At 43.3% G+C, this 10,948-nt stretch overlaps 2 non-coding genes across 2 annotated transcripts; one reads left to right on the top strand and one right to left on the bottom strand.

Annotated features, from left to right (window-relative positions):
- The first annotated feature begins 267 nt into the window (after window positions 1-267).
- LOC135037660 (U5 spliceosomal RNA) lies at window positions 268-383 on the top strand. Its single transcript, XR_010232153.1, has one exon. It is a non-coding gene; the product is annotated as a U5 spliceosomal RNA (small nuclear RNA).
- Window positions 384-5,744: 5,361 nt separating this feature from the next.
- Window positions 5,745-5,818, bottom strand: TRNAN-AUU (transfer RNA asparagine (anticodon AUU)). Its single transcript has one exon. It is a non-coding gene; the product is annotated as a tRNA-Asn (tRNA).
- Window positions 5,819-10,948: the final 5,130 nt, after the last annotated feature.

Raw genomic sequence — 10,948 nt, 5'->3', positions numbered from 1 at the left:
GTGTAATATGGCGTTTACTGTGACAGCGTCCCAGAGTGACAGGAGAGAATACAGGAATGTACACATCAGGATAACAGATGGGATCCGGTCCTGGAGCGCTGAGCCAGCCTTAGGAGGCATCTGATGGGTAAGAAATGGTGTCCAGATACCCGGATCGTGACAGAAGCCTGGTGAGAAATCTGCTTTCTTTCATTCAAATTTGGTGCTCACTTTGAGCTGAATGAGAACTGCTGGCATGGCACTCAGGCGACAGGTGGAATCTTGGTCATGCTCTGGTTTCTCTTCAGAACTAACAAATATTTCGCCTTTTATTAAAGATTTCCGTGGAGAGGAGCAAAACTGAGTTTTATCTCAATTTTTGCATGCCCCATATTATTGGGGTTTCTTTTATCAGTTTAAAGACAGAACGAGTGTGCTTTCTTGTTAGCTTTAATGTAAGTTTATTTGCATAACAATGACAGTAAATGTTTGTTTCTTTTCAAACAGAACTTTCTTGACCATGCTACTTGCTTGAAAGATCTGGGAGCACATGGAAAACAGTACAAACCATGCAGTATCACAAGAGCCTTTATTTGATCTTTCATGAAGATAGAGCAGAATTGAGGACACGTCAACAATTTCTGCCAAAGGTGGTTCATCTTTCCACATGGTGCCTTTGGCCACTGACACCTTCGTTGAGTCAAAGTCTCTGGCTGTGGTCAGAACTTTGAAAATTTATGTCACCAGAACGGTTCAGATTAGGAAAACAGAGGCTCTGTTTGTCCTGTATGCTCCCAACAGGATTGGGTGTCCTGCTTCCATGCAGACCATTATGCGCTGAATCTGTGGTAAGATTCAGCATGCTCATTCCACGGCAGGATTGCCGTTACTGAATTAGGTGAAGACCCATTCTACTAGAAAGGTGGGTTCATCCTGGGCAGCTGGTCGGGGAGTCTCAGCATTGCAACTTTGCCGAGCAGCTATTTAGTAAACACTTTTGCTAAGTTTTACAAGTTTGATACCTTGGCTGATGATAACCTCAAGTTGGGTCATTCGGTGCTGCAGAGTCGTACGCACTCTCCCACCCGTTCAAGAGCTTTGGTATATCCCCATGGTTCTTAATGTGACCCCAGCATCCTCTAGGTCGTATGAGAAAATAGGATTTTAATACCTACCGGTAAATCCTTTTCTCTTAGTACGTAGAGGATGCTGGGCACCCGTCCCAGTCCATACTGTGTCTGCAGTTATTACTTGTGGTTATACACATGTTGTGTTACGGTTCTGGTCAGCTTTTTGCTGCAATTGTTCATGCCGTTGGCTTGTGTTCTGTTGAATGCCACGTTCTGCGGCATGCTTAAGGTGTGAGCTGGTAAGATGCTCACCTTAGTTTAACAATAAATCCTTTCCTCGAAATGTCAGTCTCCCTGGGCACAGTTCCTATAACTGGAGTCTGGAGGAGGGGCATAGAGGGAGGAGCCAGTCCACACCCTTTGAAAGTCTTAAAGTGCCCATGTCTCTTGCGGATCCCGTCTATACCCCATGGTTCTTAATGTGACCCCAGCATCCTTTACGGACTAAGAGAAAAGGATGCCCTTGTGTACTATCCTGACTTCTCCTCCCGTCTGCTTACTTTGTGCCTTCCAACGCACAATGCGAACTACAGGTGGTGCTGCAGGGCCCACACCCTTTTACTTGCCTTACAGAGCAGCTCTGGAGCTGTTACAGTGCCCAGCTGCTGCAAGAAATCAGCATGAATGCTTCAGGGGATTGGGCATGGCCAACATGAGCCCCACACCAAAGGAGGGTGGGGGTGTTTAATGCGAACTAGGGGTCATCCAAGCACTGCAAAAGGCCGCCATGCCCTGCATGCCCCTTTTCTCTTTTTATATGCAGATGAGGGTTCCAGCCAACTTTGGCCCACTGCTTGGATGACATCACCGTATGCAAATCCGTCTGCTGCAGACCTTCCCCCAGGAATGCTTGTACTAGTTGTTGGATATGGTTTGATATTTGATGGTGCTTCAGTATTAGGCAGCCTTCCGCCCTCCCATGTTCATCTGAAAAGATGTGGTCTCCCTGCAGTTGTTGTCCCCAGACGAGAGTTCCCTTGTGCTTCCTCAGTTGAATCTCCTTAACTTGACGGGGGAGGGGCTGCCCGAGCTGCCACCCTCCCCAGCCCTATCCCAACTCATACTTATTTTACATATTAGATCTCTTGATCATGAAGATTGTTCTCACAGGGTTAGGTTCATCAATTATATTTTAAAATAGGAAGGTACAAATTACATATTTGAATTGCATCTATGTGCTGGATTCAAATGCCCCCCCCCCTTCCTTTCTCAATTGTGCCCGTCAGCAGCTATTCTAAGGTTGCTGCCAATGGGTGTGACACATTAATTTCTTCTGTGGGGTACACTGGACTCCACAAGGATTCACATTGGGGTGTAGAGTAGGATCTTGATCTGAGGCACCAACCGGCTCAAAGCTTTTGACTGTTCCCAAGATGCTCAGCGCATCCTCCTCTATAACCCCGCTTCCATGAACAGGGAGCTCAGTTTGTAGTTGGTGCCTTCAGTAGCAGGCCACTTAACAGGGGCCTGCCTCAGGCAGCCTATTCTTAGCTATTAATTTTGACAAGAAAAGAAGAACTTGTTTTATGAGAATCTACAAGGGCTGCAGCAGGCTAGGTCTAATAGACATCTTTACTGCAGCTTCATCACTCCCAGCGGCGCTGTATACTCCCGTGCCCTGGTTGCTGGGTCACTGCAGCGGAGGCTCCGGTTTCTTCCTAAGGTCAGTCACACACACACCGCCCTTCCGGATCACGAGGCCGCTGATTAAGGGGAGCGTGGCCGTAGGGGGTGGGCCGTGTGCGCACTGGGGTGGACACTGATTACTGGGCAGCCGCTCCACTAGCCACCAGGTACAGTTAAGGAGCACAGGTCTGGGGATTTTTCTCCTATATTAACCCAATTTTGTACTGCCCGCAGCGCATTGTGATAGGTAATAGGGCCTGATTCAGGTTGGATTGCAATCACAATAAGCGATCCAACTGCAAAAATTGCTAAGAGCATACGCATGTGCCTGCATGCGATCGCCTCTGCCTGTCAATCGGGGCAGGGGGGGAGAGTGGGGTCAGCAACACTCCATTTCCAAGTCAGGGATGGAGCAGTGCGGGGGCAAGGCTTCAAAATGGGGTCTGCAATGGAGGAGACACAGGGGGCGTGGTCACAGCGGCTGTATGACATCACATTCAGCCGCTGTAATCACAAAAATGGTGGCGGCTTCCTGCGCGCACATACAGTCTGCACCAGCAGGAGGCTACACCATTGTTTATGATCACGCTGAACTGCAGTGCGACTGCAATTACAGCATGGTCAAGAAGGGAGGTGTCATACTGGGTGGCCATGCCCTGTCACTGTGCAGGAGCCAGCACCGCTTACACACTAGTCCCCGGGTGCAGCCCCCAACCCCCGGGACACCCGGAGCAACAAAATGTAGATTCAGGCCACCAGGCCACGCCCCTACCTATGAAATAATGCCTCCTTTTTACCATTGCGCTGCTTATTTGCACGCACTGCATTACAATCTCCCTCGCCACCTCTCTGGGTGTCACCAGTGATAGTGACACCTCTGAAATGCTTGTAGCAGCTGGTCCAAAGATCTATGCCTCAAGCCCTGAGTGTTTGCCCTTGTGACTTGTTGATCATCATAGCGAAGCAGATGCTTACAGAAAACTGCAGGGGCTTAGATTGAAAATAAAAAAAATTGATGGGTATAAGGTAGAGAGGAGCGGGTTTGGTTCTCCGAGAACCGAATTCCCCACGAACTCCACGTGGTTTACACTGGTCTGAGGCAGGCTCGGTTGTTCCCGCCTGACTCGGAAAACCTGAACAAGGGAAAATGTCATCATCCCGCTGTCGGATTCTCGCGAGATTCGGATATTATATATAGAGCTGCGCGTTGCCGCCATTTTTACTCGTGCATTGAAGAGAGAGCGGAGAGGACGTGGTTATGTTCTCTCAGTGGAAATCTCAATATCAGTGCTCAGTATCAGTGGTTACTTATTGCTGCTCAGTAATACTAGTAGTGTGTCTCTCCTGCTCAGTGTCAGTTCTCAGTAGTATCCTCATCAGTGCTCAGTATCACTGTTCATTGTCTTGTGCTGCATTGTGTTGCTCAGCATACTACAGTACATTACTAATAGTCCAGTGCTGCATCTTGCTGCTCAGTGTCAGTTCTAGTATCCTCATCAGTGCTCACTATCACTGCTCATTGCATTGTGGTGTTCTGTATACTACAGTAATATAGTAACATATAGTAACATAGTTTTTGAGGTTGAATAGAGGCAAATTGCCCATCGTGTTCAACCTGTTTTAAGTTGTGATGATTCTACATACTTGCTGAATAATGTTTTATGACTAGTTAGCTACTATAACTCATGTTACCCCCGGATTAACCATGTTGATATTTTAAGTATTATAACCTTGGATAGCTTTTTCATTCAGAAATGTATCCATTCCTTTTTTAAATCCAATTACAGAGTCCGCCATTACCACCTTCCCTGGCAGGGAATTCCACATCCTGATTGCCCTAACAGTGAAGAACCCTTTCCTCCATTGCATTCTGAACTTTCCTCCAGTCGCAGCGAGTGACCACGTGTTCTTTTAATAAATAATTCCTCTGATAACTCTTTGTTATGTATCTTTACATATTTGAAGATATTAATAATATCTCCTCTTAGGCACCTCTTTTCTAGTGTATACATATTCAGCCTAGTAAGTCTTTCCTTATAGTCCAGTACTTTTAGGCCTTTAATCAATTTAGTCTTCAGGATCTCTCGGACTTCCATGAGCAGCAGAGTAGTGCAATGGAAGGATGCTGGGCCCATAACCCAGAGGTCGATTAATCGAAACTATCCTCTGCTATGTGCATTTTTTTTTTATAATTAAAGTAATCAAAAACTGGGATTGATATTTTGGCTCTTTTATTTTTACTTAAAGTACAATAACTTTTATCATTTTAATTTGTTTTAATAGTATATTGACAGCATTGTTTTCTTTAAAAAATCCACTTAATTTTCTTTACCCTATTACTGAAATGGTAATTGACAAAAACAAACTACATTGTCACCAGAAGAGCAATGCAAAATGTACAAGTGATATATTAAAATCATCTTCCATCTTGAATTTCAATGATGCATTGGGACAACAATTTTGTGAGAAACATCTTCACCCATAAAGAAAGATTTTCTTAATTCCTTATCTGTGTGCTGATTAGATATCACCTTGTTTTCACATTAAACAGACTTCCACATGAGAAAGCAGCAAGGATGCAGTAACGTTTATGTGTCCTGGTGTAAACCTGTATTTTTTCAGTAGACATTGAAATGAGGATGCATCTTGCTGCCTTTCCAATGTAGCAAGTTTAATTCAGTAATAGGTGAAAAAACATTCCTACAAAGGTGTTAATCAGAGACTTGGCTTTGTGGACACTTTTCAGAGAGCAAATTTGTTAGCATAAAAATAAAGTCAGAAAATGAAGAGCTGTTTAATCACTCAATTGGACTTTTCTGCCAGCATAGTTTTTTTTTCTCTGCAACCCACTGCTAAATTGTGCTTCCTAGCTGTTTTTTATAAAATCACTTAATCAAATCTAACTCTGATTACATCAGAGAAGGCCAGGTACCCTACACCATAAGAGGGGGTTTGAAATTTTGACTTGTCTACTTAAAGATCACCAAAATCTGATCACAAGGTCAATTACATCCCTGGGTGGGATTGAACCACCAACCTTTTGGTTAATAGCCAAACATGCTAACCGATTGCACCACAGAGACACCTCGTAAAAGTCCATTCTGACAAAGGCTAATAAGCATTCATCTAGAACGTTTCCTAGAAAAACTTTAAAAAGTCAATAATCTGGAGAGTTTTTGTAAGAAACACATTGCTACTTTCCCATGATGAGTGAGTGCTTCAGGATCTCTTGCACTTACATGAGCAGCAGAGTACTGCAACGGAAGCATGCTGGGCCCATAACCCAGATGTAGGCAGATTGAAACTATCTTCTGCTATATGCATTGTTTTTTGTTAATTAAAGTAATCCAAAACTGGGATTGATATTTTGGCTCTTTTATTTTTACTTAAAGTACAATAACTTTTACCATTTTAATTTGTTTTAATAGTAAATTGACAGTATTGTTTTCTTTCAAAAATCCACTTAATTTTCTTTACCCTATTATTAAAATGGTAATTGACAAAAACAAACTACATTGTCACCAGAAGAGCAGTACAAAATGTACAAGTGATATATTAAAATCATCATTCCAGCTTGAATTTCAATGATGCTTTGGTGCAACAATTTTGTGAGAAACATCTTCACCCATAAAGAAAGATTTTCTTAATTCCTTACCTGTGTGCTGATTAGATATCACCTTGTTTTCACATTAAACAGACTTCCCCATGAGGAAGCAGCAAGGATGCAGTGACGTTTATGTTTCCTGGTGTCAACCTGTATTATTTCAGTAGACATTGAAATGAGGATGCATCTTGCTGCCTTTCCAATGAAGCAAGTTTAATTCAGTAATAGGTGAAAAACCATTCCTACAAAGGTGTTAATCAGAGACTTTACTTTGTGGACACTTTTCAGAGAGCAAATTTGTTAGCATAAACATAAAATCAGAAAATGAAGAGCTGTTTAATCACTCAATTGGACTTTTCTGCCAGCATAGTTTTTTTTCTCTGCAACCCACTGCTAAATTGTGCTTCCTAGCTGTTTTTTTATAAAATCACTTAATCAAATCTAACTCTGATTACATCAGAGAAGGCCAGGTACCCTACACCATAAGAGGGAGTTTGACATTTTGACTTGTCTACTTAAAGATTACCAAAATCTAATCACAAGGTCAATTACATCCATGGGTGGGATTGAACCACCAACCTTTTGGTTAATAGCCAAACATGCTAACCGATTGCACCACAGAGACACCTCGTAAAAGTATATACTGACAAAGGCTAATAAGCATTCATCTAGAACGTTTCCTAGAAAAACTTTAAAAAGTCAATAATCTGGAGAGTTTTTGTAAGAAACACATTGGTACTTTCCCATGATGAGTGAGTGCTTCAGGATCTCTTGCACTTACATGAGCAGCAGAGTACTGCAACGGAAGCATGCTGGGCCCATAACCCAGAGGTAGGCAGATTGAAACTATCCTCTGCTATATGCATTGTTTTTTGTTAATTAAAGTAATCCAAAACTGGGATTGATATTTTGTCTCTTTTATTTTTACTTAAAGTACAATAACTTTTACCATTTTAATTTGTTTTAATAGTATATTGACAGTATTGTTTTCTTTCAAAAATCCACTTAATTTTCTTTACCCTATTATTAAAATGGTAATTGACAAAAACAAACTACATTGTCACCAGAAGAGCAGTACAAAATGTACAAGTGATATATTAAAATCATCTTTCCAGCTTGAATTTCAATGATGCTTCGGTGCAACAATTTTGTGAGAAACATCTTCATCCATAAAGAAAGATTTTCTTAATTCCTTACCTGTGTGCTGATTAGATATCACCTTGTTTTCACATTAAACAGACTTCCCCATGAGGAAGCAGCAAGGAAGCAGTGACGTTTATGTTTCCTGGTGTCAACCTGTATTATTTCAGTAGACATTGAAATGAGGATGCATCTTGCTGCCTTTCCAATGAAGCAAGTTTAATTCAGTAATAGGTGAAAAACCATCCCTACAAAGGTGTTAATCAGAGACTTGGCTTTGTGGACACTTTTCAGAGAGCAAATTTGTTAGCATAAACATAAAATCAGAAAATGAAGAGCTGTTTCGTCACTAAATTGGACTTTTCTGCCAGCATAATTTTTTTTCTCTGCAACCCACTGCTAAATTGTGCTTCCTAGCTGTTTTTTTATAAAATCACTTAATCAAATCTAACTCTGATTACATCAGAGAAGGCCAGGTACCCTACACCATAAGAGGGGGTTTGAAATTTTGACTTGTCTATTTAAAGATCACCAAAATCTGATTACAAGGTCAATTACATCCCTGGGTGGGATTGAACCACCAACCTTTTGGTTAATAGCCAAACATGCTAACCGATTGCGCCACATAGACACCTTGCAAAAGTAGATACTGACAAAGGCTAATAAGCATTTATCTAGAACGTTTCCTAGAAAAACTTTAAAAAGTCAATAATCTGGAGAATTTTTGTAAGAAACACATTGGTACTTTCCCATGATGAGTGAGTGCTTCAGGATCTCTTGCACTTACATGGGCTATTAACCAAAAGGTTGGTGGTTCAATCCCACCCAGGGATGTAATTGACCTTGTGATCGGATTTTGGTGATCTTTAAGTAGACAAGTCAAAATTTCAAACCCCCTCTTATGGTGTAGGGTACCTGGCCTTCTCTGACGTAATCAGAGTTAGATTTAATTAAGTGATTTTATAAAAAACAGCTAGGAAGCACAATTTAGCAGTGGGTTGCAGAGAAAAAAATAACATTTTAAACCTACCGGTACATTTTTTTTCTCGTAGTCCGTAGAGGATGATGGGGACCCCGTAAGGACCATGGGGGATAGACGGGCTCCGCAGCAGACATGGGCACTTTAAGAAAGACTTTAGATCTGGGTGTGCACTGGCTCCCCCCTCTATGCCCCTCCTCCATACCTCAGTTAGAGAAACTGTGCCCAGAGGAGACGGACAGTACGAGGAAAGGATTTTTGTTAATCCAAGGTCAAGATTCATACCAGCCACACCAATCACACCGTATAACTTGTGATATACTACCCAGTTAACAGTATGAAAACAACATAGCATCAGTCCAAGACCGATGAAAACTAACATATAACCCTTATGTAAGCAATAACTATATACAAGTCTTGCAGAAGTAGTCCGCACTTGGGACGGGCACCCAGCATCCTCTACGGACTACGAGAAAAAGATTTACCGGTAGGTTTAAAATCTTATTTTCTCTTACGTCCTAAAAGATGCTGGGGACTCCGTAAGGACCATGGGGATTATACCAAAGCTCCCAAACGGGCTCCTGCGGATGACTCTGCAGCACCGATTGAGCAAACAGGAGGTCCTCCTCAGCCAGGGTATCAAACTTATAGAACTTTGCAAAGGTGTTTGAACCCGACCAAGTAGCAGCTCGGCACAGCTGTAGTGCCGAGACCCCTCGGGCAGCTGCCCAAGAAGAGCCCACCTTCCTAGTGGAATGGGCCTTGACTGAATTAGGCAATGGCAATCCCGCCATAGAATGCGCCTGCTGAATCGTGTTACAGATCCAGAGAGCAATAGTCTGATTTGAAGCAGGGGTGCCAATCTTGTTGGCTGCATACAGGACAAACAGTGCTTCTGTTTTTCTGACTCTAGCCGTTCTGGCCACGTAAATTTTCAAAGCCCTGACCACATCAAGGGACTCGGAATCCTCCAAGTCACGCGTAGCCATAGGCACCACAATAGGTTGGTTCATATGAAAGAATGAGTCCACTTTTAGCAGGAATTGAGGACGGGTCTGCAATTCCGCTCTATCCATATGGAAAACCAGATAGGGGATTTTATGTGATAAAGCTGCTAATTCCGACACTCGCCTAGCGGAAGCCAAGGCTAATAACATGACCACCTTCCAAGTGAGATATTTAAACTCCACCATTTTAAGTGGTTCAAACCATAACCTTAACACCACGTTAAGGTCCCAAGGGACCACCGGAGGTACAAAAGGAGGCTGAATATGCAGTACTCCCTTCACAAAAGTTTGTACTTACTTCAGGAAGAGAGGCCAATTCCTTTTGAAAGAAAATGGATAAGGCCAAAATCTGAACCTTAATAGAGCCTAATTTTAGGCCCAAATTCACTCCAGTTTGTAGGAAGTGAAGGAAGTGGCCCAGGTGGAATTCTTACGTATGAGCATTCCTGGCCTCACACAAAGAAACATATTTTCGCCATATACAGTGATAATGTTTAGATGTCACGTCCTTCCTAGCCTTTATTAGCGTAGGAATGACCTCATCTGGAATACCCTTTTCCGCTAGGATCCGGCGTTCAACCGCCATGCCGTCAAACGCAGCCGCGGTAAGTCTTGGAACAGACAGGGCCCCTGTTGCAACAGGTCCTGTCTTAGAGGAAGTGGCCACGGATCTTCTGTGAGCATTTCCTGCAGATCTGGATACCAGGTCCTTCGCGGCCAATCTGGAACAATGAGAATTGTTCTTACTCCTCTTTTTCTTACTATTATCAACACCTTGGGTATGAGAGGTAGAGGAGGAAATACATAGACCGACCGGAACACCCACGGTGTCACTAGGGCGTCTACAGCTACTGCCCGAGGGTCTCTTGACCTGGTGCAATACCTCTGTAGCTTTTTGTTGAGGCGGGACGCCATCATGTCTATCTGGAACAGTCCCCACCGACTTGCAATCTGTGCGAAGACTTCCTGATGGAGTCCCCACTCTCCTGGATGTAGGTCGTGTCTGCTGAGGAAGTCTGCATCCCAGTTGTCCACTCCCGGAATGAACACTGCTGACAGTGCGCTTTGATAAAGCTAAATATTTATCTTATTTAAAACCCTTTGTGAGGTCTAAGAACACTGTACGCTATTTGCGTATGGAGTACCGTAAGGGTACGCTCGTTGCGTAACAATCGCTTAGCCGTGGTCGAGACGCTCAAGCGTCACGTTCGCTCACGGCCAAGAGATCACAGGCAGGCACGCTATTGGCTGCTGACTAACGTAATGGTTCGCTATAGCGTAACGGACGCTGTATCGGGAGCGGGCTGCTCGAGCGATACAGACGCTCACGAGAATACGCTGTTGGTATCGGGCACACTTATAGGTGAGCGACTACCGTAATGCTACGCTATCAGCGTAGCGGACGCTCGAGACCACGAGGAGATCACGAGCGGCGCCGACGCTCACAATGTTAAACCTTTATGTCTAAACCACAAACAATGTA

The sequence above is a fragment of the Pseudophryne corroboree genome, unplaced genomic scaffold (assembly GCF_028390025.1).
Source record: "Pseudophryne corroboree isolate aPseCor3 unplaced genomic scaffold, aPseCor3.hap2 scaffold_683, whole genome shotgun sequence".
NCBI lineage: Eukaryota > Metazoa > Chordata > Amphibia > Anura > Myobatrachidae > Pseudophryne > Pseudophryne corroboree.
This window is presented reverse-complemented; position numbering and strand designations above follow the sequence as displayed.